Raw genomic sequence first — 27,414 nt, forward strand, 5'->3', positions numbered from 1 at the left:
TTTTGGTTGTTGTACTTTTACTTTTGATAGTTTTATGTATTATGACTGTTGTGTTTTGGTTTCCCAGGGTTTAGTTGTGTTCCCTCTGGTTGGTGTCATCCCTGCCTGTGTGTCCCCTTTAGTGTAGTAAGGTCTCCGTGTTTAGTTCGCGTTTCTTAGTCTGTGCCTTTGCGTGTATGTGTTCCTGTTTTACTTTGAAGGTCCCTGTCTGATGTCAGTGCGTTCTGTTTACGTTTCCCTGCCTCGTCAGCTGTGATGTCTTCCAGGTGTGGTCCCCTCCTGTTTCCCATCCCTTGATTCCTGTTGTGTGTATTTATAGTGTGTGTTACCTCGTCCTCGTTGCTGGTTCGTCTGCGTCTCTCCGTCTGTCGTGCCTCCCTGCATCTCTGTTTCTGTTTTGTTTCTGTTAGTTATTCCCATGGAACGCCTCAGGATGTGACAAATCGTCAGTGTGTTACGCGTCGGGAGTGAGAACGGGCTGCCCAAACATGTGTGTTGCCCTCTGGTGGTTGAACTATGCAACATCAAAACTTGTAAAATGGTTGAAGGGTGTTTCCCTTGTCAATTCCTCTTATAATTGTTATTATTCATTGGCAGTTATACATGCTGATATCATGACACGGGCAAATAGCTAATATCTGCTGATAATATCAGCTCACAGATAAACCAGTCAGGCTCTACTTGTTTCAGCTAGTAAAGACCAGCTGGGAATTACTGGTACAACTAAAAACTAATTAGCTCTTGGAGTTTTGGGGGCGCTGGCATTGTTAAACAAAGTAGAACCCAATAATGCAAGCAGTTTGTCATGTTCTCGCTATCCAAAAAGATATTGGAGATTTATTTGGGTTTCAGGTGGATGCAGCAATGTAGTTTGTGATTAGAAGTGTTTAGTTGAGCATAATTGAAATCATCATGAGTGATGCCACAGTCACAATATGTAATTAACTGGTTGTCAGCATGCTGACCCAAGATGGAGCTGCTTTGAAACACAACACATAAATAAGTAAACGTGTATTTTTGTGGTTAAAGGACACACATATTAATAGAGGGCATCAATGCATACACAGTAAACCGAAATACCATAATTTGTACTGTGGCACATCTGGAGGAAGTCTGGCTTGCATGATTAGGTGTCAGCCTAGCGTAAATGCAGTCTGTGGATTGGCAACACCTGCAGTTTAGTTAATTTTATCTGACAATGTTGTGATCATAAAATAATATGTTTGTCTGTAGCAGCAGCTTGGGTTTCTTTAACAGACTCTCTCCATTTCTCCTTCCCTATCGTGCTGTTCTGTTGCAGTTCGGCTGTATATGTGTTAAGCGGCAAATGAAATGCATCACTGAAATGTAATTTAAATGAACTGTCAATAATGACAGACATTTATAACCACTTAATTAAATGTTCCAGTCCCACTGTGGACAGGACTGCTAAAACAAAGAACCTCTGCTACCATTTCTAATAATAATATACAAATAAAATACTAAAATTGCATCCAGTATTGAGTTAAATAGTAGCCCTCTTTTGAAGACACAAACACTATCAAAGACCAAGCTTCCAGGTTTGAAGGTAACGTAGAAGTATCTTAACTCAGCATTCATCTAATGGAGACCAAAAAGACTTCCAGTCCTGCAGAAGTCTGCAGGAAGTCCTTCATTGGCTCTGAACTCTGTAAACAGTTTCCTGATGAGATTATGGCCTCAGTCATTCATTTCTCCTTATATTGATTAAAAAATTAAGTCAGTTTTATAAATTATAGTCATTCTAAGAAGTAATTCGCCAATGAGAACGTGGTTTCACAAACAGATCTGGTCTAGGCCATCACAACAAAATGACAACAGCGAAAACATTCAACTGGAGCTTCATAATAGGACTTTACTAACCAGTGGGTGACATCGATCTATTAAACTGTCCAAGTTTGGAGCTAGCCTCGAGTGGCTATTCATGGAACTTCCAACAGGGCATATAGCAGTTTAGTTATTTTAGAGAGCACATGGACATAAAAACCAGATCAGCTGGTTGTTGTTTTTTGCATCCCAAACGTGTGCTGCCGACACAGAATTTGCCCTCTGGTGGACAAACTGTGCAACATCAACACTCGCGACATGATTGAAGGGTGTTTCTCCCGACTCTTTTATATTTCTTTATTTTTATTGGCAGTTTGAAATGCTTATACCTATAAATGAGTCCAGTACAGTCCGTTCTTTAGCCCCAGAGGTTGCTGCCTAGTTTTTCAAACCCTGCTGTATTTGATAAAATATGCTTTGTGTGGCAAAATAGGTTGTAAGCATCTTTTTCTTCACCGCAAGTTAGTTTTTCATGTGGGCACATTTTCATAACACTAAGGCTTTTTCTTAATGTGTTGACATGATCTTCCTGTCTGGCTTAACCCACCAGAGCCTGGAGCCAGTGCCAGGCTAATTCACATTGTGGCTAAGACTAGCCAAGAAATACAATGACTACACTTGTCTACTTACTCATTATGATAACCACAGACTTGGAGATTAAAAATTTGTGTGCCAATAAACACTGGGGAACTTTAGCTGTCCAAATGCAGTGGGACAACAATGCTTCTTTTTTCCATCCTATTGCTGATTGGCTGTTTGATGACAGGGGCGGAACAAGAACAATTCAGCATTTCAATTATTAAATAAATTCCTGCTGATTTTAATCCGAATTCTGAACTGAACGGACTCTTTGCTGAAATTACCCATCACTCTACATGCCAAACACACTTGGTCCTCTGGTGCTGGATCAAAGTAGTAACCTGACTGATTTAATCACCCGGGTTATATCTGTGTGATCAATAACTGACGTAGTTGACTGCATCATTGGTGACTATAGTAAACCTGTAATAAATGCTCTATTGGTGTGTATGTGCACGGCAGTGAATGACTTGATCCCAGTTTCAGTCTTAAAACTTACAAGATAACCAGTAGCTGACGAGTAAAATCATCACACATATCTTGTTTAGCTGTGCTGCTACCTGGACTCTGTTTTTCCTTCACTGTCTTAAGCCTCGGCTCGTCTCTCCTCTCCCAGGCTGTTTGTGGGGCTCAGAGATAAGATCTCCCTCAATAGCAAACTTTGGAAGACATCTTAAAGATCCCCCTCTGTCGCTTCAGCTTAATGCAGCCCCCTAGGCTTGCAATACAAGCACACATGCAAACACGTACACACACACACGGCCTCCCTCTAATAATAGGGGCACGGCGAAGCAGCCTGGATATGAGGGCCTGTAAACACACTTCATTCTCCCAACACTCGTCTTTGATCTTTATTAAACAAAACAGTTTCCTTGGTGCGTTTTGAGCTCAACTTGAAGCACCGCACTTTGCCCGCTTCCATTTCCCCGTCCATATATATAAAAAGAGAGCACATTTGGATTTCCTTGCTGTGGGCTCTCAGTGGGCTGATCACTGCCACGTCTGTCAGATTCATTAATTCAGAAGTGTGGCAAGCAAGTTCTGGTGAACTGTTTCTGGAGGCTACGTGTTTACATCTCAAAGCACCCTATTTTGCATATCTAATGAAGTTTACTCTATTTTTAGCAACGTGCAGGAGTGGTAGGCACGCATTACTTATGTTATTGAAGGGTTTAAATGGATTATCAAAGCTGCTTTTTGCCGGTCAAAAAACCTGCTCAGTCAAAGTTCTCACTACTCTGGCTGTTTAACTAAGGTGTTCAAGCCTTCCTGTTAAGGGTTCCTGCTTCCTGTGTTCACAGGGAAAAAAAATAAATCATGTCCTTCAGTTTCTGGATCCCATGGTCCATAATGATCTGATCTCTGTCTCCCATAGGCGGGCCGTTGCTATGGTAACCTGATGACGCTCTGAGGCAGGATGGGGAAAGGAGAGGAGGGAGGGGGAGGGAGATGAGGAAGACGGTAGCTGCACGGGAGATTAAACGAGTTCAAGAAGATGACTCACTCTGTTAAGAAAGAAAGGCGTACGCCATATTTTAAAGGTGCTGTACTTCTGCCTCACACGGCGACGCAGTCAAGTTTTTCTAAGTAGACCCGAGTGAACCCCGTGTGTGCGTGTGCCTGTGTGCGTGAGAGAGAGACAGAGAAGGTAAAGGAAGCGGTGTTAAGGCTACTTGACATGAGCAAATGAAAATGTGATTTATGACCCGGGCAAATGCGTCCAACGGAGCTCAGTCTAGTTGATGTGCAAAAGGACAGAATGCCCCTCCATCCGCCATCTATAACAGCTTCTACTCCCTTGCATGACTCCCTGCATCTGCCTCTCTGCCCTGCTGTTGCCATAGCGACCACTTGGGTACAGAATCAAAACAACTTACTGGCTTAAAGATAAATAAATAAATAAATAAAATCCCACATTTTACCTTTGGATGTCATAATGGCTAAACGAACCTTTTGTTGAATAGCCTTCTTATGTTCTAATACTTAATTATTTGTATCTATGTAATCTATATCTATATAGATAGATATATTAGTTCCTTAATTTAGTAATGTTTGTGTGTTCAAAATGCACCTTACTGAAGATTTAGAAGATTTATTATTAAATCAAAGGTAATATGATAATCATTATACTTTAATATTATCATATTACCTTTTTTTACTGCATTTTTTTTACTACATATATATGTGTGTGTGTGTGTGTGTGTGTGTGTGTGTGTGTGTGTGTGTGTGTGGTAAAAAACTGGTGAATGAATCGTCTTGTTAAGATTATAGACGATCTTTGGACATGTCTTCCGTACACAATGGCATTCTTTCAGGGAACAGAGCTCTCTCTAGGACCCAGGGCGGGCACCGGGGGAAGTCCTCTGCTGCTTGCTGCTGCTGGCGGGGCAAAGCAGGCACAGCACAGGAACACACACATCCACGCGCGCGCACACGTACACAAACTTGCGCATACACACGCTCACCGAGCTCTTCTCCGACAGTAGAGAGAGAGGGAGAGCGCGAGCTCAGAGAGGAATAAACAGAGGGAGAGAGCGAGAGAGACCATAGGAACGCAGAAGCGGCTTGTGTGTGTCTGCGTGTGTGTGTGTGTAGGTACGCTTGCTCGGCGGTTAGAAACGACTGGCTGGGCGGATATGGAGGGGCTCGGGAAAAACGCTGGGAACTGACCGAGTACCGAAACGAAGAGTGAAAGAGAGAGAGAGGGAGAAGAAGGACTGACGGATAGCACGGTAGGAAGGACGGAAGGAAAGGAGGAGAGGAGGAGAGAGAAGTCTAAAAGAGGAGAGGAAGAGTGTGAAGAAGGGGCTCGTCTGGAACACAGAAGGATCCTAAGGTGACTTTACTGGGCTTTTTGTGGCATTAATGCAGGTCTGGCAGAGGTGTGTGTGAGTGTGTGTGTGATGATGACATGTGCTGCACGGCTCTGCACTTAAAGGGAAGTGCTGTGGAGGTGCGTGTGCATGTGTGTGTGTGTGTGTCACTGTAAGTATGTAAGTATACAGGTGTGTGTGTGTGAGAGAGAGAGAAAGAGAGAGTTATGAAGGTTGTTTTCCACAAGCTAAAAAAGGGGCCAAAGTGAGCTGAAGTGACCGCTGTAAACTGGAGTGAAGGGATCAAAAGGAGTGGATACTTTTTAAGGGAACAGTGTGATCTCATTCCAACACAAACGCACTTTTTCTTTTTCCTGGTAGGCTACTTTAGGCTGAAGGAGAGAAAAATAGGGGCAAAACACTCTCTTTAAGTCCGTTTTCCCCTTTCTTTCACTGTGTGTGTGTGTGTGTGTGTGTGTGTGCGCTCAGGTGTTTGGAGTGCAGCAGGTAACACATCACTTGGCGGCGGCGAAACCAAGGCTGAATGAATGTTGTTTTTCCCAAGCTTGAAGGAGGCTTGATAAGTAGTAACAGCTTCTGAAACGTGTGTGTGTGTGTCTGTGTGTGAAATAGAGAGGGAGAGAAAAAGTGTGTGTGTGTGTCTGTGAGCCATAGACGGCAAACAGGTTGACGGAGGCAGATCTGATCAGACGCACAGCAACAGAGGAGAGAGCATGGCACAGGCTGAGCAGCAGCACATTGGATTACACACACGCGAATACACACACACACACACACACACAAGCTCTGTGGCCAGGAGAACAGCTGGGAGAAGTGTGTGTGTGTGTGTCTGAAAGCCTTACACTTAATGCATGCATCTGCCTTTTCACATGCAGGAATGTTTGCCTTTGCATTATCTTATGTGCCACTGTGTGTGTGCACGGGTGCGTGTGTGTGTGTGCGTCCTACTGAATTTGCGCAAATTCATTAGGACGAGGGTTTTGTCGTCTCTCTCAGACAGACGGCGTGTGTCTCTACCTCCATCACACCCCCCCCTTCTCAACCCGGTCTGGAGACAGGAGGTGGAGGAGGTTTGGGGAGGGGAGATCAGTTGACCAAGAATGAGGCAGATGAGAAGATTAATCCAGTAGCGAGAAATGAGACAGAGACGGAGGGGAGAGGAGAGGATGATGGAGATTTTAGGACAGCAGCAGGGGGAGGAGGAGGAGGAGAAATGGAAAGAAAGCAAGAGAGGATGGAGTGAAGGAGACAGGGGGGCTGACATGCTCTCTCCAGGAGTGCTGCGAGAGCTGCTCATTCATAATTCACCTCCATGGCAAACGTTCATTCACATATTGACCCCCCATGGCTGAGCTCAATGGAGTTCTCGCCCCTCCACCTCTCACTGTCTCTCAATGGACACCCCTGTGGTGCGACGTTCAGTTAGCCCGCTTCTTTTTCACTTTGGAGACAGTTGAAGCTCTCAGACGAGGCTTATGCCGCTTTTGTCCGTTATGGCCGTTTTGACGCCTTTAGTTTTTCCAGCTGGAAGCTCTGATGGGAGATTGAACTGTGTAAATTGAATATTGAATTCAGACTCCACCCTAGACACAGATAATTGGTATGGATGGATCAGTGGGTTAGTGCTCTCAGCACAACTGTTGTTTGTCTGATTCCCTCAGCACAGCTAAAACAGCCCATAATGGATCTATAATTCATGTGTGAATGAATTGAGTAGTATGCAGTTTGAATACAGTTTTTATTGGATGTCATCTCGTGATTTATTCAACATAAACACTCAAAAAAATGGCAGTTTTAATATTTCTCGTTGCACTGGTCAGGCTCAGAGCTACGCAGTAAGCGCTCTGGTCAGCTGTGGCTTTGAGCCACGTGTGTGTCTGAAATGCAGCGTCAGAACAAAGTATACAGCAGAGGCTACAGCACATTTAGTTCTGAAAGGTAAACACTACAGAAGTGCACCTTATCAGCAAAAGTGAGAAAAAAAATGTCCTGACTTCTTAAGTTTTATAGGTGAAAAGAGGACACAGCACGAAGGTAAACTGGCGGAAAAAAACAATGGAGAAAAAAAGTACCAGATTATAGTTAAATCAGCTGTTGTGCTGTGTGAAGATACGGCCCATATCTGGGCTCAGAGCAAGGCAGTGCACAGACGACGATCGCACTGCTACTTCCATTGTAAAGAGTTTGATTCCTGCCTGGTCAAACTAAATATGGTTACACTATTTATATTTATTGTTAGCCAATATCCTCATTGTAAACCCTTGAATTTTACCATGTAGCAAAACTTTCTTCCAAAATACATTGATGCATAGACACAGGTGCAAATATAATCACTACTTTGTGTAATGGAGTACTTTTTTATTAAGAAATTTCCACTTAAAGTGGACATCTGTGGTCCGTGATCTGGTTTGTAGTAACTGGATACTATATTGAAATATTTTTGTTTCAAACTAAATATATCTGTATACAAGAGAGAATTATGTTTTACTGTTTAGTCCACTCTGCCCTCAGTGGAGCATTTGGCTGGTGGCAACATTTAGAAATGAGCTCAACACAGGGGCAAACACTGCAGTTCCTCTGAATGTCCACTTGGGGCATTCCCCATAGACGCCACTGTTAAAATGCCGAACTTAGTTAACAACGTTAAAAAGCACGTTCAGAGCCTGGGTAGAATATGTTTTTGGTCTTTATGGGTAATTTCCTCTTCATAACTACTGTACAGAGGCGGAGCCTTTTGAAGTGTTATTAATGCTTAAAGTGATTAAGTATTATAAGCATGGCTGCAATGCGCGGTGGATGGTTGCCACGACAAGCAAGCGTTGCCGGTAGCTGTTGGGTAAGCGCCACTTGAGCTAATATGAGTCACCACACTGGAACTTTGAAGTGAATTCAGACAATAATAATTCAGACAATTATCTGACGGTATGAGTTAGAGTCATTTTAACCAACAGAAATTCCAAGAAGTGAGTGCTCCAGTTTTGAGAAAATTAGCATTTTATGGACCTTGCTAACCTAGCAGCAAAAATAGCAAAGCTGACCCTGAGATTGGCGACAGCTACAGGAGAAGCTACAGCCACCCTTGTGTAGTTATACAAGGTTTATATTTCCACCTCTACACTGCTAAATTCTCTGAGGCAACATAAGCCCCTCTTGATTGTACGCTACAGGTAGGCGCTGAAGTAAAGTGTGGTATTACAAAACAGCACAGGCCAGGGCTAGCTGAATAGCATGCTAGCTTTACTTGAAATCTCTGCATATCTTGCCATAATGTCAGGACTGTTAACTAACATGCTAGTTTATGAACTGAGATTATTTTTCTCCTACTTATTTCCACTCAGAGATGAAAAAAGAGCTTTTGTTTCATTAATGTTGGAATCACAGACTGTATATAAAAGATGGACATAGTTATCAAAGTACAAAACAGTCTATGAGAAAACAGCCTTCAGCTCCCGTTCTCTGTCACCTTGTCAATGTTTTTTTCTCAACACGTTTATGGCTTATGGTTTATTTAAATCTTACTGAATAAAACATTCAAATTTTGTGAATTATTGTCCCCGTTAGAGTCAAAAGCTGGACAAAGCAGCTGTTCTGTGTGACTGACACTCAATTATCCAGTGAGTGTCACAATCAGATCTACCTGTTGTTGTTATATGTGGTATCTGGTTTCAGAAATGCTCAGGTCTGCTAACCAGTGGGTCAGTTATACAGTCTATACTTGTAATCCGTAGTCCACCACGAGATGCTAAAATACTCCCACTCGCCGTATTTTTTTACTTAACAGCTGCAAAGCAGCTCCAAAAATAATTGAACTTCTTAATAGCGATTTTTAAGCACCCAACAGTGCCCCGAGATTCAGTGTTGTCCCAGCTGACTTCAGATCTTTTAAAACTCAGTCAGGAACTCCTGACTCTGAAAACACTGATAGCAAGCCGGGAAAATTTTTAGCACGAGCCATTAAGCAAAAGCATCTTTAACGCCGTCGCCTCACTGGTAAATGCACCAACTGTGATGGGAAGTGTCTTTTGATTCTCTCCTGAATAAGCATCGTCAGTTGGCAAATATGCATGACAACAAATTAAATATGCGACTTTTAGATATACCGTGAGTTTTTATTTATTTACAAGAAACAACTTGTAAACTTGAACTTGTGGCGGTGCTTTATTGATTGCAGTGAAGAAGAAAGCCGCTCCTTCTGTGTGTTTGCGGTAATCGTTGTATTTCAGGAATTATTTATTAGTTAATGACTGAGCCCGCTGTGATTGATTAGGGCTGATGAACTTTGCCTTTCATGCACATGTTAATGCAACCGGAGAGTTAAAAGACGGGCTGTAAATTGCAGTGGAAACGCAGCCGGCCAAAGTAGCCGAGATGGCTTAGAAGAATAATGCTCCTCTGTATCCCCCAGGTTATAATTGTCTTCAATAGGCCTCCTGCTGATTTGAAATGGACTCATTGTCCACAGTGCTGGGCACCTCTGCTCAATTAGCCCCTCTCTCCTTAAGTCCTGCTGAGCTATTGGCGGTCGCATCCTTAGATAGTGCACGCACATAAATGCTCACTGACACACACACACACAAACGCGCACGCGCAGCATCGTGCATAGAAAGACGTCAGCGGGTGTAAAAATAGAGCTCATAAATAGGGGGAAAAAGTGTTTTATGTTTACAAGGGGTGATGTCATGTTTGGTGTAGATCCATAGCTGACGAATCGGAGGGCAGCTGTGGCGAGTATCAGTCTGCTCGGCTTTGGCTCTGCGATCTGGCGATTTTCTTTTTCGGTGCTTTTAAAGGAGCGGCGTTTAAGGAGTTGCAGTTTAATGTGTGTGTGTCTGTCTGCTTGTTTGTGCGTTTTCAGCGGCAGAGGCATGCACACGGTGACGCTGCTCTGGTTGCCAAGCAACACAGGAACGTGGGTGGAAGGATTTCCTGTCCTTAGGAAGCTTTGTTTATAAGTGGGGGGGCGAGCGAGTGCGCGCGTGTGTGCAGATTTCAGTGGTACGCTTGAGTGCCTGTGCGTTTTTAATGCACTCTTTGCCTCAAGTCAAAGTGCTACATAAAAGTCATCTAGGACACACACACACACACACACACACACACACACACACACACACACACACACACACACACACACACACACAGGGAAAAGGCAAAAAAGGCCCTTTTTTAGTCTGAGTTGGATTTGCGTTGCATAACTCCTCCAGCCGGTCTGTTTGCGGCACTCTGTCTCCTTCTCTTCTACCCCAACACTCTCGATATGTCACAGCCGCCACGCTCACGCCAAGCTGCCTCCCGCTGATGATGTCATCAGCATGCCTCACTTTATGTTTCCTCTCGCACATGAGATTGCAATTATGTGCCCTTCATGCAATCACAAAAAAACAAAACAAAACCCAAAAACCCGTGCACGGCGTGCCTGTCCTGCAGGCGTCGGACCCCGTGATTACGTAATTGACATTGAGTGAATGGGATGACGTCAGCTTGGCTCTCTCTGACTCTCCTCTCTCTGGCTAGTTACAGTGATGTCATAAATGGATGCAGCCATACACTGCTTGTGTGTGTGTGTGTGTGTGTATGCTGGCATGCAAAAGCATGTGTGAAGACAAAAATGACCTCAGGAGCCATCTGATTTATATAATGACATTACTCCTCCCCCTTTTTTTCTGTTAAAGTGAAGATACTTCACAGCTAATGGATACTTTTTGGTCTTGTATGCATCGTTCATACACACACACACACACACACACACACACACACACACACACACACACACACACAGTTAGAGCTCGTTACAGCCCCCTGAGAGAGGCTTCTATTTGAAATGGATACCCCAGTGTCTCGCGACGGGTAACTCCATCGCCTTGCTGCCCTCCATCTGCGACTGTCTGACCTTTGTCGATTCTCATCCCGAGATTCGCCGACGACTGCAGGCAGGCAGTGAATGAAAAGGGAGAAGAGATGGTGCTGGGTCGTCTCCACGGATACTGTACTCGCCAGTTCTTATTTTAGCAAAAGAAAACACAGCGTCACGGAGAAAGAGTGATTTTCTTTTCTTTTTTAGCGGTTGGCCTTCTTCAGTGCGCCACAGAAATATCTGTTTTTAGCTCTCCGTTTGAGCTACGGGGTTTTTAAGCACAGAGGAAGACTGCTCTATTTGTGTCTCGGGTTGAACAGGCCGCCTGTTGTGTTCTCCAAGTGTTGTGGTTGACGTTTTGAACATCAGCCATCTAAATCTGGATGGGAGAACTGGGAGCTTTTAACGGACCTGAATACACACACGCAGACGTGCGCTCAAACACACTTTGTCTTTCTGCTGTCCTCTGATAGTTTTTTCTCGTTCCAACCTCAAACCCCAAACCGTGGGGAAATCACACCGCACGGTGGCTTAAAAGTTTATGAACCGGGAAGCAAAACACACACACACACACACACACACACACACACACACAAGAATGCTTTAAGTAGACACACTCGTGCAGACACACAGAGAAACACAAAATATGCAGATTTTCCCCAATAAACTGATTAGCATTAGCTCAGCCCTGCTAAGGCCAAACCACAAACAGAGTACTGTACATAACCGCGCAGCAGCTTAACACTGAACAGGACTGTTTGATACCACTGCGCAAATATACACAAACACAACCAAGAAAAATACACACAAACACACAAGACCATGGCAGCACAAGCAGATCATGAACGCTGTCCAAGCGAAGTCCGCTTCAGCTAGTAACAGTTCGACATAGATACACAACCAAACTGATTATATACACATGCGCGCCTCCCCCCCCCGGAGTCTTAGGGCCTTAGTCAGCGTCTGTGTCCGTGCGTGGGCCTGTTCCCTGGCAGGGTGAGGGGAAAAAATACCTTCCCATATGATGTAAACACCAAAGTCCCTGTTTGTGTGTGTGTGTGTGTGCACGCATGCTTTTAATACTGTGTGTGTGTGTGTGTGTGTGTGTGTGTGTGTGTGTGTGTGTGTGTGTGTGTGTGTGTGACTGGCACCCTCTGAGATAGGATTCGCTCGCTGTGACAGTTTTCCAAATTATTCCACAACACAGTGCAGTTTCTTTTTAAAGATAAGTTTCTCTGCCATCTCTGCTTTGTTCCACTGCACACAGCGGAAAGGAGAAAGACGGAGTAGACAGAGGGGCTGACGTGTGACATCACTAACCAAATGAAGGCAGTGAGGTTAAAAAAAAGGAGAGGCCACTGCTTTTAACTCGATTCATAAAAATCTCTATTATTGATTTTGTGATGGTTTTAGTGCAGGCAGCACTTTGTTTTGACTAATGCCAAACAAGAGGACTTCATTATTTCTACTGTTTTATAGGAAATATAATTATTGAGTCTTCAGCAGGTCCCTTGGTTTTTGTGGGGGGTTTTTTTTTTTTTGGTTTAATAACGCGCATGACTCACACGTTAAATGTGTGAGTAGTGAAGAAAATGTCACTGGCAATTATTGCTACAGTTAACTCAACGAAGAGCTGTTGGTTAAAACGCAGCATATCCTTTGTGGGGTTTTCATTTCAGGGCTGTCAACGAATATTCTGCATACGATAATGAATCCTGATATTTGACTGTTCGATTGTGGAACGAAGCTGAAGTGAAGGCAGGTAGAAGGCAAAGGTGGAATAAAAGATGCAGGTAACACGCAGAGATGTATAGATGCAGATTGGAGAGGAGCGTGCAGTGAGTAGCTGAGCCTGCTGTCATTAGTGAGCATACACGTATCAGCTGGTCAACTGTAAATGATGGCAGATGCTCTTAATCCTCTGAGGACTACAAAAGTCTCGAGCCACCTTTCATTTCTTTATATTTTGCTTTCAAGGAGCCAGACTTTCTGGTAGTTTTTTAAAGTGGTCTTGAGCAATAGTTCTCCAGGCTTTCTGAAGGTCTTTCAAAGTTTTTCCTTGGACGCTGTCTGCTTTTCAATCATTCAAGCTTAAAAAAAAAGCACCTTACTCAAGAGATGAACCAGTGTTATATCTACACATAACAGACAGCTTAGGAAAGAACCTATTTGAAATTGTGTCTTTAGGCACTTTGTTACTAGCAGCCTGTCACAAAAACATATCATTTGTTCTCATTTCTTTAGCAATGGGAACACAGTTTGACAGCCACATCATAGTATTTTTGCACCAACAAGGTGATTCCCAAAGAGCTTTTAGTTGAAAATCTAGCATATCTCAGCACAGTGTTCAGTTTATCCTTAGAAATGTGAGGAAACCGGACAAGTGAAAGACAAAAGAAGAAGTGGCAGACCTAAAAAAGAAAACTGCCTACAGCAGATAAACAGCATCTGAAAGTCATGTCCTTAAGAAATAGGAAAAAAGAAACCCAGCAAAGACCTGACACCGGGCCTTCGGTAGATCCATCTATTGTTCACTGAAGCCTCATCAGAAATGGTCTCTGTGGAAAGACGGCTGTCATGAAGCTGTTCTAACTGAAGGGAGAGGAGGCTAGGCTATACCAAATTACACAAGAAATGGACTGAAAATCAGTGGCAGGGCAGATGTAGTGATGACTCCAAATTTGACATTTTTGGTTCAAATCATTGTCAGTATTTCTGGGGGAGGTCAGGAGAGAGTCTACAAGCATTTGTAAAATATGCTGGAGGCTGTGTATGCTTTGTGGCAGTATTTCAGCCAGTGGTGTTGGAGATCTTGTCAGAACTGATGGACTTATGAATGCAGAACAATACTGACAGATTTTGATCCACCATCCAGCACAGTCTGGAAAATGTCTGATTGGCATTGGCTTCATTTTCCAGCATAACAATGATCCCAAACACTGTCAGTGCAGAAAAGCATGGATTGGCCTCCCCGTTATTGAAGCAGTGTGGGATCATCTTGACAGAAAACAGAACAAAAGGCAGAAACAGCCAAAGAAAAGCTTTAAATGTCCTTCAAGAAGCCTGGAGACACACAAACATGTATATCTGCTAATTAATGATGACTAGACTGACTCATAATAATAATAACAGAAGTCTGCTCAACAGAAAACAAAGCAGAAATATACTCATGGTCCATACCACACTGTAGGCCATATTACCTGTTTTAATTCTATTAAAATATTCCAAAAGTCTGATTCATTGACTACAATTGGTAGTGAAGCCAAGCAGACACTAATCAGCCACAGAGCCCTGTGTCGGCACATCTGTCAATCAAAATCTCTTATGAACTATTATACTATATACTATACTATTATAAGGGGCAGGGATAGCTCAGTAGGTAGAGTGGTGGCCCCATGATCGGAAGGTCAGAGGTTCGATTCCCCTGAACAGCTACCCTGAGGTACCCCTGAGCAAGGTACCTGCTCCCTGGGTGCAATGGCTGCCCACTGCCTCACTGCGTGAACGGGTTAAATGCAGAGAGGAATTTCCCCACGGGGGTCAGTAAAGTACACTTACTTTCTTTCTATAAACCCAAGCTTATTGGAAATGTCTCGTTTTTGGAACCAGACTCAAGTCGCCCCTAAAACTGCAGTTTTGGGCTCTGCTGCATTGGGCCCAGTTTCAGTCAGTGAAGGAACGTACATAACACAACATCACATTAGAAAAGCTACACACCTCCACCTAAAGGGTAGGCCTCAGGGTCAGGTGATGTTACATTTAAAAGTAACATCTAAAGAATGCTGAAACAGTATTCTGTTACTTTGTAACCAAGAGTTCATGTGTTACCAGAAATTATTACATTGGTAGCTTCTCTTCCAGCACCTAACCAACAACAAGCTTGTGAATTTCCCTCGCAATGATAGCGTTAGCTGAGCTGAAAGCTAGCTAGCTGTTCAGAAGACGCCACACCGGAGTGGTTCTCCTTACCCCTGGTGCTGTGGAGCTGCTGAGTTTAGTTAATAAAATAATTCAAATACTAATGATTTACCCCCAACACAGCGCATCAGTTACAACAGAGAATTAAGAGATTTTCAGAAAAAAGTAGTAGAAGAACATCAGAAGTCACATCATGGTAACTCTTAGTAGTAAATACTGATCAGGCTTCGAAAACACTACATTTACACTTCCCATAATGCAGCATGGAAAACACTGGTGTCTGTGTTTTTAACCCTGAGCTTGCAATGATGGCTTTTTGTTTTTAAAAAAAGCACAAAACTTCTAGTTGTCAAGCCTACAGCAATCGTGATGACATCATTAGTGGTTACTTTTTTCAGCCACAGATGACATTATAAAACTGCTGTCTCTGCACGAGTGCACCATGTTTGCTAGCTGCTACCCCGGGGGCAGTTTGTCATTTACATTTCGACGAACGAGACAAATCTGTCGAATGTACTATTTAGGCGTATTCCCAGCTAAAAGTCGAGCCTCTGCAGAAGCAGCCCAGATTTTGCAGCTCACCGATTCTGTTTTGAAGCGTCACCGTGCACAAAGGGAACAAGGCAGAGAGGACAGGAGCCTCGTTCCTGTGATAACCTATAAACAATTCAGCACACAGATGGGCTGAGCTACCTGCAGTCCTGATGAAACACACTTTTTTTTTTAAGTTGGAGGCAAAGTCACTTTCCCTTTGCTGTACTCGTGTTAGTGTTTGGTAGCTGCTCGCAGGGATTTGCTGTACGGAAAGCCGCAAGGGACGCAAGTCATCGAGGGACGTCGCTCAGTCACGAAACAAGGGAACCGTACCTTAAAGCTCGTTTTCAGACAAACGAAGGGGACAGGTGTCACTTGAACTCGAACAGCAGGAGCAGAAAAACTCTTAAACCACTGATGTTTGTGTTCCTCTTTAGTGGCAAACTAACAAGCTGGTGTTCTGCTAACTTTACACTTTGTTTTCACCGTGGAGCGCTTACAGTGGCACAAGATTTATTATGGTCTGTCGTGAGGCACATTCAACACATTTCTCCTCAAACACTGAGTGAGTGGGAGAGCCAGGTGCAAAACAATCATCACCTGTCATCATATTCATTATAACCACATTCAGATGTGGTCAGGGGCAGGCTGGGAGGGGGCGGGGGGTTGGTGGGAGGCCATCGCACTGCAAATTATATGTGCCGTAGGTTTGTTGCTAAGCGACTTTGTCACAATACCCCTGTGACCTTCCGACCCTGCCAAGCCTGGTGTTACTGTCCCCGTCTCACACTTGCATGTGCATGCGCGCGTGAGTGTTATCCGAGACGATGGTGAGACTGCCGCATAGCAACCGAGAACAGCTGTGATTTCTCTGTGGTTCGGACGAGCGTGTGCGTGCAGATTTGTTGTGCGTTTGCAAGAAGCTGCCGTCACTGTTCATCTATGCGCACACCCACTACAGCATAATATGGCACGCTGTCACTTCCACAGCGTGATAACGGCAGAGACTCAATCAGCCAAAATGCCCCCCAACACACACACACGCACACACACACACACACACTCGCTCAACCCTGTTGTCAAATTGCAGCTGAAAATAGAGAGCGGAGGGAGCGATGGAGCAGTCATTTCCCTGAAGATCCATTCATGTAAAATACTGTTATTCAAACCTCCCTCCCCCTTATTCAATAGTCTTATTCATCTCTCTCCTGACTGTAACACCAAACAGGCCTTGTCTTCTGCTTCCCAGCGTCAGCCTTTGCGCCTGTGCACGCACGAGCGGGCGCCTGTGCGTTGTTCTCAGCTCTTCTCCAATAAGAGGAATGTCCTTGGCCTGTCCGACCCTCGCTGCTCCCGCTGAGCCCTCCGTCAAACACCTAAGGCGGGCTCTCCCGTGCTGCTCCAGCCAATCGGGTACCCTGGCAGTTAATGACATCAGTTAGCGGAGGATCTTTAGGACTGGCCCCTCGAGGTGATTCGTCGGGGAGCGAGTGCTCTTATTGTTATGATGATTAAGTGTTATATGAAGGGCTATCAGAGGAGAGCCCCTTAATGAAAGTGGAGCGCAGAGAGCAGAGGCAGCAGCGGTGCCGGTGTTGGTAGCGGCGTAGAGAGCTACAGAATTGAGCTAGAAATAGAGTAACGTTGGAGGGAGAGAGGTGGGGACAAAAAAGAGGAGAGTTTTAAGGTGGAAGACGGAGAGATACTGTGAGAGAGAGCGAGAGGGAATGTTGGGCTGAATATTTAACAGCTGTGTCCAGACTTGCTGACTCCGGGTGTTCATGATCTGAATGTACCATGAGAGGTAGACAGTGCGCAGAGGAAACCGCTGTAAAAGAGCGAAAGGGGAAGAAGGAGAGGAAGAGAGAACAAGTGCACGTATGTGCAAATGCATCCAAATGTGCACGGTTTTGCCTTTTTGTAATTTGTATTCATCCGTGGATCCTTGCAGGAATGCGAGCATGCGTGTGTGCGAGTGTGAACGCCGGAGATTCCCTGGCTGCTCGGTGAAAGCGTGGAACGCCCTGCCTCGGAGGAAAATTCCATCCCACGCTGTTGTAAATCATCAGGCTGGGATGTCCAACGTATTTTGTCATTTTCCTAATGTGCACTTGTCATTCGCTTTTCTTTGTTGTGCCCCCCCTCACAACAAAGTCTTTTACTACATTTCCCAGAAAGCCTCCTGATTGATCTTTATCTGCTGGAGTCTAATGTCCGTGTAGAGTTCCATCAGGATTTCTTAGTCGAGAAATCTGGAGTTCTGCCACTTTACTGAAGACCGCTACAAACTGAAATACTTTGTAAAGACACTGCTTACTGAAAAAAGTGAGAGCAACACCCTTTATCTTGTTATATTGTTATTTCTCTGTGGCTCAGTAGAACTATATTAATGTGAAGTTATGTTAAATTGGACTTATTATATTTTTGTTCTGCTCGAGTAGACACCAGAGCTTTGTGTCTGAGATGGACGTGTTGGTGGCACCTTATACATCATCCAAGCCAAGGGTGGAAAAATGCTGCCTGAAGCAGAGCATTCAGAGCAGACTGAAGCCTGAGCGTTTGGCGCAGAGTTTATTTGTGTATACTAACCTCATCATTTGAGTGTATATGTATTACAGAAGATAAAGGACAGCATAATAGGCCAATTTCTAAATATTCAACACTTTGCACTAGAATTGAACTGGACCGGTTTGCTTTGCATGTTTAAGGGTGTGTTTTTTATCTGGACAGTTTTCAACACTTAAAGTATTCTGTTAGCATGGCCTGCACTGACGAGCTGTAGTACCACACACCCGAGTGCTTTTTCTCAGGTGCACTGATTACTGAAATTACCTTTTTGACTCACCTTTCTGCCAAAGCATTCAAAGTTGCAGTCTTACGAGCCGAACAGCAACTATCACTGCTACTGTTACAGAAGTAGTATGCTTTTTTTCTTTATTACATTTCCATCTGCATTTTGTGTACACAATGAAGTAACTTTCTCACTTTTCAAGGCTGAAACAGAGAATAGTTGTGAAGCATTTGAATGCTTTCATGTAGAGATGCATAACGCATGCATTTGCTTCTTGTAGATTTGCTAAGGAACACAGCTGCACAGACACATGAACCCTTTGGATGAGGCTATAGTGAACATAAGGTCATCAGCACACTGTCAGAGGTCTTAATACTGAGCCCATTCTGTCAGTCGGGTGCAATCAGTCTGTATGCCGGGTCACTGACAAAGTAAAAGTCTAACAATTTGATGACGAGGTGCAAAATGTGAGTGGTGTGCAGCGATTATTAAAGTGCTGCTGATATGCTGAATGACTCAAGTTGGCTCAAAGCTGTTTCGATGGTGGTCTTTGGCCATATTTCAGTCCAGCTCAGGCACAATCCAGGCTGATCAGCTGATGACTTTCCTTATATCTCTCTACACATCCAGTTGACAAATCTGTTTAAGTTGCCTGCCTAGAGTTCCTACCCTCTTCAACCCGCTTTGCAACCCACCCCAGCTCCTCCTTTAATGCCTGTCATAGATGCTCTGTTCTGTGCTGAGGTCTCGCTGCTGCTCTCAGGCTTTCCATGTTTGCACTCGAAAGGCCGGGGAGGGTTGGATACCAGAGACGTGCAGCCAAATATATATAACCGCAGATAAAAATAATCTTCTTTTTGACTACAGTGGTCCTTACTGAAATGAATGCAAGTATTAGATTGCAGCACGAGTAGCCATTTTTTAGGGTGAGGGATAAAGTCACATAAGATTCTGCAAAGCCCCGTCATAGAGTGCAAACGGGTGTAGAGGTTTGGGATTTGATGAGCCATCAAAGTCACGGCTACACTCCTCCCGGATCGTGTTACCACATCTCCGCAGTTCCTGTGCACAACCACACAGCCCCTCGAGCCTGCTTAAGTGTTAGCCTGCCTCTGAGTGGGTACCTCGGTCGTCTTCAGGGTTAATGTCGGGCAGCAAACAGATGGACCCTTCTCAGTTTATTCAACAAACTCCACTATCACTGGCATTCATTTGGCACTTGACAGATGGAAACTTCCGACTTGGGTTCACGAACTGAAAGCATAAAAGAGAGGGTTTCAGATACCTCCTGAAGCGATACAGAGAAAGTCAAGACTTACAGTTGCTGCACTGGGGCTAATTCAGTTTGTGCTGAGGAAGAAGAGGCCCGGTAAAGCACAAGGTTTCCCTTACTTTCCTGTAAAAATCTCCGACCAACACTCAGCCTTCATCACATATTTTGCACTGGCAGAGAGAACGTCAGCACACACCCCCACCCTCCCCCTCACACACATCACCCCTGGCTAAAGGAATGTAGTGGAAAACGAGGGACTCGAGATAGAAGATCAGAGGCCTTAATATGAACCACATTGTGTGTTGTTCTCCTATTTCCCATCTCCTGTGTTCTCCGCATCAGGAGTGAAACAGCCTTTGATGAATATCTACAAAGAGATTTGAGACTTATAAAGAGCGGCAATTTAGCCAGGTATGTTATCTTAAGCCTGGTAATTTGGGAATTCAATTCACTCATCGGGGGGAGCCTGCGGTGTTTATCGGGCTGACTCGCATCAGCGCCGTACATTGAAATAGAGGATCTGGGGGCTATCCAGTCAATAACTGACCGCATCTCAAAACGCAGGTTATCGCATCGCTTATACCCACAATTCCCTCCCTCTCTCGCACGCGTGAGTGGGAGTGCACTGTAACCGTGGATCAGGACCTGCCTTTCCCCTGAGTTACACATCTAATCACAGCAGCATCATCCCTCATCCCTAATTCTGTTGGCAGGGCCTGTCAAACAGCATACGCTGAAAGACGAGGTGACTTTGAGATGCTGCTAATGACCCTAGGATATAACTCCCCTCTGTCTTTTACTCCCACTCTCTCTTTCTTCCTTGTCCACTCCTGTCTTTATTACTCGCGGTCATGCTCATTCTTTTTCACTGCCTCTCTCTGAATCTGCAGATTAGAAAACACAACCCAGAGCAGGGTGAGTGGAAACAGGGAGTCATGCCTATTTTTTTTTATTTAGTATGTGGAAACACTGCGGAGTCTTTAAGGGTCAACACGAAGACCAACTTCTGTTCAAATGTTATTCCACCTTTGTTTAAAGCGGGCAGCCCCGCAGATTAAAAACCTCCTCCATCACGAGAGGCCAAGCAAGACTCAGCATCTGCACGCACACACACACACACACACACACACACACACACACACACACACACTCTCTCAAAGCCTCAGACAGAAAAACACACCCCAAAAAAGCAATCCTAGCCGAGTACTGACTACTTTATAAGCACTCCAGTAGACAACACTTCATCGTCAAACCAGCGGGCTCGTTGCCAAACCTATTTAAATCTTGACTGAACAAAGCAAAGGCAGCTCCTTATTGTGTCTGCCACAAGAACCTTCATTAACCGTGTAAACTCAGCAAGTGAGCTTCAGATAATTTCACAGCCTGTTCCATGAAGAGGGAGACGAGCACATACAGGCACTCGTGCCTAATTTGGTTTTGAGAGAGACGACAAAAACAAATCACGGGACTGTAAAAAGACTTAACTGCTACATCGAGAGGATTCCCAAATGTTTATATAAAAAACGGCAGGTGGATAGGGTGAAGAAGGGGTGGTGGCACCGATGAGCAACAGAGTGCGGTCTGTAACGGAGTGGGTGACTATAAAACAATATAATCTAGTGTTTGCATGAAAGTGAAAAACTTTTTCTCTGTCAGCAAAAAGATTTTTTTTAAAACCCTGATGACCCAAATTCAGCTTTTGTCCTTTTAAAACCACTCACTCCGTTGCACAAGTTTTTCCTACTTCCCAAAATAGCTTCGTTTTTTTTTTCCATTCAGCCTAAGCGACTGCAAAACAAGCTGCAAAGGTTGTGACTGTGCTAAGATGGGCAAAGCATCACCAGCTTCAGACGTTTACACACATGCTCTGCAGCTCTGAATGCCAGTGTGCAGCAGTAGATGCTCTTTAACCTGCACGCGCGACCCAATCAGCACCACCTCCAAAACCATCGAAGGCACGTCTTAATCGGATTCCTGGATCTTCCAGCATTTTCTGGAGTTTGTGTGTTAAAATAGCTGCGCTTTCTTTTCCTAGTTATCTGAATTTCACCAGCTTCACCAACACACCAGGTTCAGGATCTGGAGGTGAGGCTTGCAGCATGAAGCATTTCTTATTAGACACTTAGTTGCAGTTGTAGTTTTCTGTTTTTAGTTCAGTCTATTTCCAGGGTTTGTTTCAGTTCCGTTTTTAATGTTTGGAAATGTTTTATTTTAGTTTTTATTAGTTTCATTGTTAGTTGTGATCTTTTTAATTATTATTGTATGCAGGCTGTAAGTCAGAGGCAAGATTTAGGTACAGAAAGCAGTGACACAGTCTGCCAGATATCCAGAATAAAAACATCTGTTATCAGGCACGAAGCTGTAACATTTTTATCAAACAGATATGAAAACTAAGAATATTTCCTCCATGTTTCTACTGAATTTTAGTTTGTTCGCCACGTTCACAAAATTATTTCAGTTAGTTTTCTTTTTTTTTCAAAAGGATACTTTTTACCCCTCAGCTAAAAATCTCGGATGAGCTGGAATCTCAGAGGTCAAGTTTTTGGAAAACTTTGTGGATGTGATAACCGGAGAACGGTTATCACAAGGGACGTAGGATTTTAAAATTGATACCACAGGTCTGTCTACTTTTTAAATTTAAATTTAGGTATCTAAATATTGTTTCATGTCTACTTTTAGTTTGTAGTTTACATTTAGTTGACGTTAATAACCTTGCTTAGTTACAACCTTTTACTATTTCTAAGCTTTATACATCTGTAGAGTCAGTATCAGTAGTCTCATTGGCACTTGGCTCACTCATCGGTTTAAAAAGAGAAGTCAAAGTGCATTAAAAACTTGATGTCAGTTCACTTTACCTGAATTTAATCGATAGACGAAGCCATGAGTACACAAACATGGAAAAAGCTTTTAGGTCGTCCACGCTCTGTCACTTTAAGAAAGTATTCGGATAACCGGGATTAATATACTTGGAAAGCTGTCAGCGAATAAAGCCCGTGTTCAATGTATCTACGGGATAAATCAGTCCTGTAAGTGCCGGAGGATGCCCTGCAGAGAAAAAGAGCCTTTTTGCGACTCCGTTCGAGCGATAGCTCATATCACTTTTTCTCTTTTGGCCTGTTTGCGAGTTTGTAAACAGCCTGAATTTTGTTTTGTCAGCATTCGGAACACGTTTCAGTTGACATAAGGTATCTTGTGTGGCGTTAAAAACAGCTTGTAGGAGTGGGAGGGAGGAGTGAAGGATGTAAGCAGAGTTGTATCATCAGCAGAAGCCGTGCAAGTATCGTCAGCAAAGGCAGGCCGGAGAGGACCGCATAGGTTACTGACAAACTGCCGCCTCACCCCCTCGTCCTTCCCGTTTCACTATCTTTCAAATTCCACTTTCTTTTCACGCAACCGGAACGCAATTTCTTTCCACCTCTGGGATAAGGGTGATCTACTAAACTGCTTTACTTTCTCGTCTAAACACAAGCGGTGCGGTTTCTCGATCGCAAACTTCTCTCAGCCTCTTTGAGCTGTTTTGTTATTGATTCCAGTCTGTGGCCAAAGCTGGAGAGCTGGGGAAGCCAAAGAGGGCAAACCTTTGGAACCGGACAGGCTCTTCCAGCGCTTGTTGCCATGGTTTTTTGTTGTCGGGACAAACTGTCGACCAGTGGCTGAGCGCCTGAGCTGCTGTTTGTTAAAGATAAGTGGAAAAGCCAGAGGGGAGAGAGACAGACAGACACAGAGAGGGAGCCCTGCTTCTTCTTCCTTTTTTCCCTTTTTTTGACTGCAGGACAGCCGACTGAAGAACACTCACCACCTCAAAGCTTCATCCACCCCACTCTCCCCTGAATGCGGGGATCCCGATAGATCACGCTCCCCTCTTTAAACCGTTCGCTAAACCTTTCTCCTTGCGCTTTTGTGACCCACACTCCTCTCTGCCCACTATCAAAGCTGTGTTGGCTGTGCTCTGGCCGCTTTGATATGGTATAGTGTTTCTGGCAGTCTCCCTTTCTCTTTCTTTCTCCCTCTCCCCTGCTCTCGGTCTGTCTCTCCCTCGCGTTGTCTCTCCTTTCCTACAGTATTATAAAAGAGCACTGAGCGCCAACAGGGACCTGCTCACTGTCAGAAAGAAAAGGCAGGGAGGCCTTAGAGGGAGAGTGGGTGGGGGGATTGGGTGATGGAAGGAGAGGTGGAAGCAGTCAGATAGTGTTATCTTTATTACTGTTATAATTATGATTGTTGCCGATGTCATCTCAGGTTTGATAGCATCTTTATCAGATCTGACCTTGGTATTAGATCTGGTTATTGTATAAGGATCCTTTTAAACTACTTACTTTAGGTTCTGCTTTCGACATTTTTCTTCCAGCTGCACTGGTGGGTCTGGTCAAGAGCGACTCGGTGTACACTCCATTGAACCGTAGTTTTACATTTAAATAAATGAGCTCTTGTTTTATCTTAAATCCAAACAATATTAACACTGTGAGGTGTGTGTGTGTGGCTCTGGAGCGCTGAGGTAATTAGCGTAGCTTAGCATCAAGCTGGACAGAAAGCTAATGTTACAAACATAAATATTCAGCTTTTAAAACCTGTTCATGTGAAGAATTTTCTTTGCTTGTTTCAATCAGATACTAAAACGTGTAAATGATGTTATTTAGCAGTTAAAGTTACATGTAATCGTGTTTTTTAATGACAGATGAATTTAGATATACAGATTGTATAAATAGTGTGTTTGTGGATTCTTTAGTTTGGGATCTGTCTTTGGAAACTGGACACAGTGATGTGAGAGATTAGAACTGGTCAGCTGGCGCTAAAGCTAACTAGCTTGCATCTGTTGCTGTGTCTGTTCTTCACTCTGGTATCAGTAGGGATGCTAGTCACGTGCACTCACTGGAAAGACTGAACAGGCGGCTCTTGAACAAGCATGGTGTGGACCTGGGTGGACCACCTTTTGGTTTCTCACGCAGTGTGACTCTAAACATAATGTTTTACCCATTAAGTCCTAAAACTAGCAGCTGGAATCATGAACTCATCAGGAGTTTGTTTACTAAGTGAGCTGCTGTCTCTTTCTAAGACTTATTATTGCATCACGAGGATTCCCCCTCCCTCGCTGGCCGTGAGAAACGATGCAGACTTGAATGGACTTGACTTTAAGACTCTGAGGTTATAGCCATCTTTCTAATACAGTCTGTGTTTTCTGCTTTGGTTAAACTGAAGCAGGAGTGTGGGTTAATGCTAAGATAGTCTTATTTATATTTATATAATGCATTTTTAGTCTTACTAACCGCTCAAAGCACTTTAGACTACAAGTCACAAACAACCATACATGCATGTACACTTTAAGGACTTCGGGTACCTTACATACTGTAGATACAGGGACTAATGCCATGCTAGGACAATACACTGACTTGGACAAAGTGTGCGAGAAAACGCTGGGCAGAGTGAGTAACCATGTGAGAGTGCCCAAATGTGCGATTGCATGTCGGCCTATGGTGTGTCATGGCCATAACCATAGGAGTCTAAAGCCTTGGGCCTGGGCTTTTTTTAAGCTTGACCTGACTGTCACAGGCAGTTCTGCACACACAGTCTAGCCCTGCAGTCCACCAAGGGACCTCCAGGCTGCACACACACACACACACACACACAAACTGAGGTTGCGAATGTGGATGCTTGAAGGTGACTTGTGTGTGTGTGTGTGTGTGTGTGTGTGTTTCTGACTCTGATTGTTCGCCATCCGCAGAGAGAGAGGTTGGGGGGGGTGGTAAGCGTGACTCCATGATCGCTGGCTGCTGATGAATCATCCCAAACTTACTCTGTGTTTGCCTGATGCAAATGTCTGTTTGCTTTGTTGGTTAGCCTACTTTGGAGGATGGAGGCTGTGTGTGTGTTCGTCGTCTTGAATTATTCACTAGCAATATTTGATTTGGCTTTTTTCCTTCTTCTTTTTTTCACACCGTGCATTACACATGTCCGTTCTCAGCTTCCTTGAGTAAAGCAGCCTGGTGCTGCTCTTAAAGCAGAACCAGTGACCCTGTGAATTGATGCGTTTTATGTTTTCATTTTTCAACTTGAAAGTTCTGGGGCTCAGTTCCCCTAAATATACTGTATATTATGTGCTTATTATCTGCTTAGTTGCTTTGCCAATAGACAGTGGGGATAATGTTTAATCCTCTGGCAGAGCAGGCTCTGCAATATTAAGCGTGCATTGCAACACAAGGGTCCTGACCTTTCTTTGTTAAGTTTCTTATGCCTTATTAATTATAGCTTTGATTTTGTGCTTTTGGCAGTAAGTAGTTGGAACAAACAGCTCAAGGTAATATTTTGCACTCACTTGAGTTTTCTGAACAACTGTCTGAACCCCAAAGAGGTTTAATTTTCACTTTTCACCCAAATCATGCATTTATTCCTCGTAGTTAAGCGGCTGACATTTTAGAGTCGACAGTGTTGATTGTTCAGTTGTTCAATAGCTTAACTAACAGTAATAAAGATTCCACGACATCCATCTGAAATCCCTTGTTCTTTCTCTGCAGCTCCAACAGCAGGTCAGTGTTTCAGTGAAATATCTACCTGAAGACCTACTTGGTACCAGGTGCTTGTTTTAGTACCTGCTCGTTCACAATTCCAAGGGAGCTGATTGGCCAGTCGATGGCGTCACTCGATGAGTCATGAGAGCACAAAAACTCCTTCAGGAAAATCAAAACTGCCACTTTTGAAATGTGGCAGCGAGAGAAATGGCTACACAAAAATAAACACTGTGGTCCCCTCAGACTGAGCAGCAGATAGACGGCCTCCATTGTTGTGTTGTACTTGTGTTATATACAAATGGTGTCATGGGACTTTTGGCTGCGTTGCTATGACAATGCCACACACATAATCAGTTGTAATGGACCAAAACCAAGTGTAGTGGAGTCGAGTTGGTACTAGTGGAAAAGAGGCTTATGATTGAGCATGCATCAAGACATACCAGTCATTAGGTTGTATTTCCTGACTGGTTTTCAGGTGGCTGCTTGAGGTAGCTGGCACTCACTTGGTAAAATATGGTTGCAAAACCCCTTGTTATTTCTTTAGTAGATTTCTGCAGTTGACTATAGTTTGCATAGAAGGAGGTCTGACTTCTCTGTGGACTGTTTACTCGCCGAACGGTTCGGAAACGGTTAAAAGTGAAGTGAAAATCAGAAACTTTCACCTCAAAACTAAAAGTTGTCCCTTTGAAGTGCATTTGTTTCAGTTGTTAAGGCACAACCTTTATTTTGAAGGTGTGGTTGCAGGCAAGTCAGCATCGTCCCTGCGAACCACAGGTGACTGTGACAGCCGGCTGCTGACCACAGTCTATAAATAAGCTCAATAAATAGAAACAAAGTACAAAACTAAATGCAGACATAACTCATGATGGTGTAAATGCTAGCACTTGTCAGGACCCACCCCCTTATATACATCAAACTAAACTTTATACAGGCTGCCTACATTCACGTACACATATCAATATTCATGAAAAACAGGATGTGGAATAGTTTTTACATTTTCAGTGCAATAACATGAGTGTATTTTCTCCATTTAAACAATAAACATACACAATAAATGCAAAAACAAACAAACGGTCTATGATTGACTATGTAACCTGTAATAGAAGAACCTTAAATATTCAAAGAGCGGGTCAGTTAATGTACATTTACTATATTTTGATTGAGGTAAAATGCAAGCAAAGAAAATAGCCAACAGATGTAAAAATAAGAACAGGCATCAAGTTGTAACACGTTCATATGCACATGTGTTTGCAACAGCTTTAGCTGCCAGGCAGCTGAGAGCAGCC

At 43.8% G+C, this 27,414-nt stretch overlaps 1 protein-coding gene across 2 annotated transcripts in view; it reads left to right on the forward strand.

Moving 5' to 3' along the window:
* Positions 1–27,414, forward strand: part of ches1 (checkpoint suppressor 1) — an 84,259-nt gene that overhangs the window by 20,523 nt on the left and 36,322 nt on the right. The window contains exon 1 of one of the 2 annotated variants that reach the window (XM_005724853.2): positions 4,969–5,260. The exons of the other annotated variant lie outside the window; for it this stretch is intronic. The gene's annotated coding sequence lies outside the window, so the exon portion shown is untranslated. Of the gene's footprint in view, positions 1–4,968; positions 5,261–27,414 lie in introns of those variants that run through there. 2 annotated transcript variants of the gene reach the window in all.

The sequence above is a fragment of the Pundamilia nyererei genome, unplaced genomic scaffold (genome assembly GCF_000239375.1).
Source record: "Pundamilia nyererei isolate P.nyererei 1_Seehausen unplaced genomic scaffold, PunNye1.0 scaffold00013, whole genome shotgun sequence".
NCBI lineage: Eukaryota > Metazoa > Chordata > Actinopteri > Cichliformes > Cichlidae > Pundamilia > Pundamilia nyererei.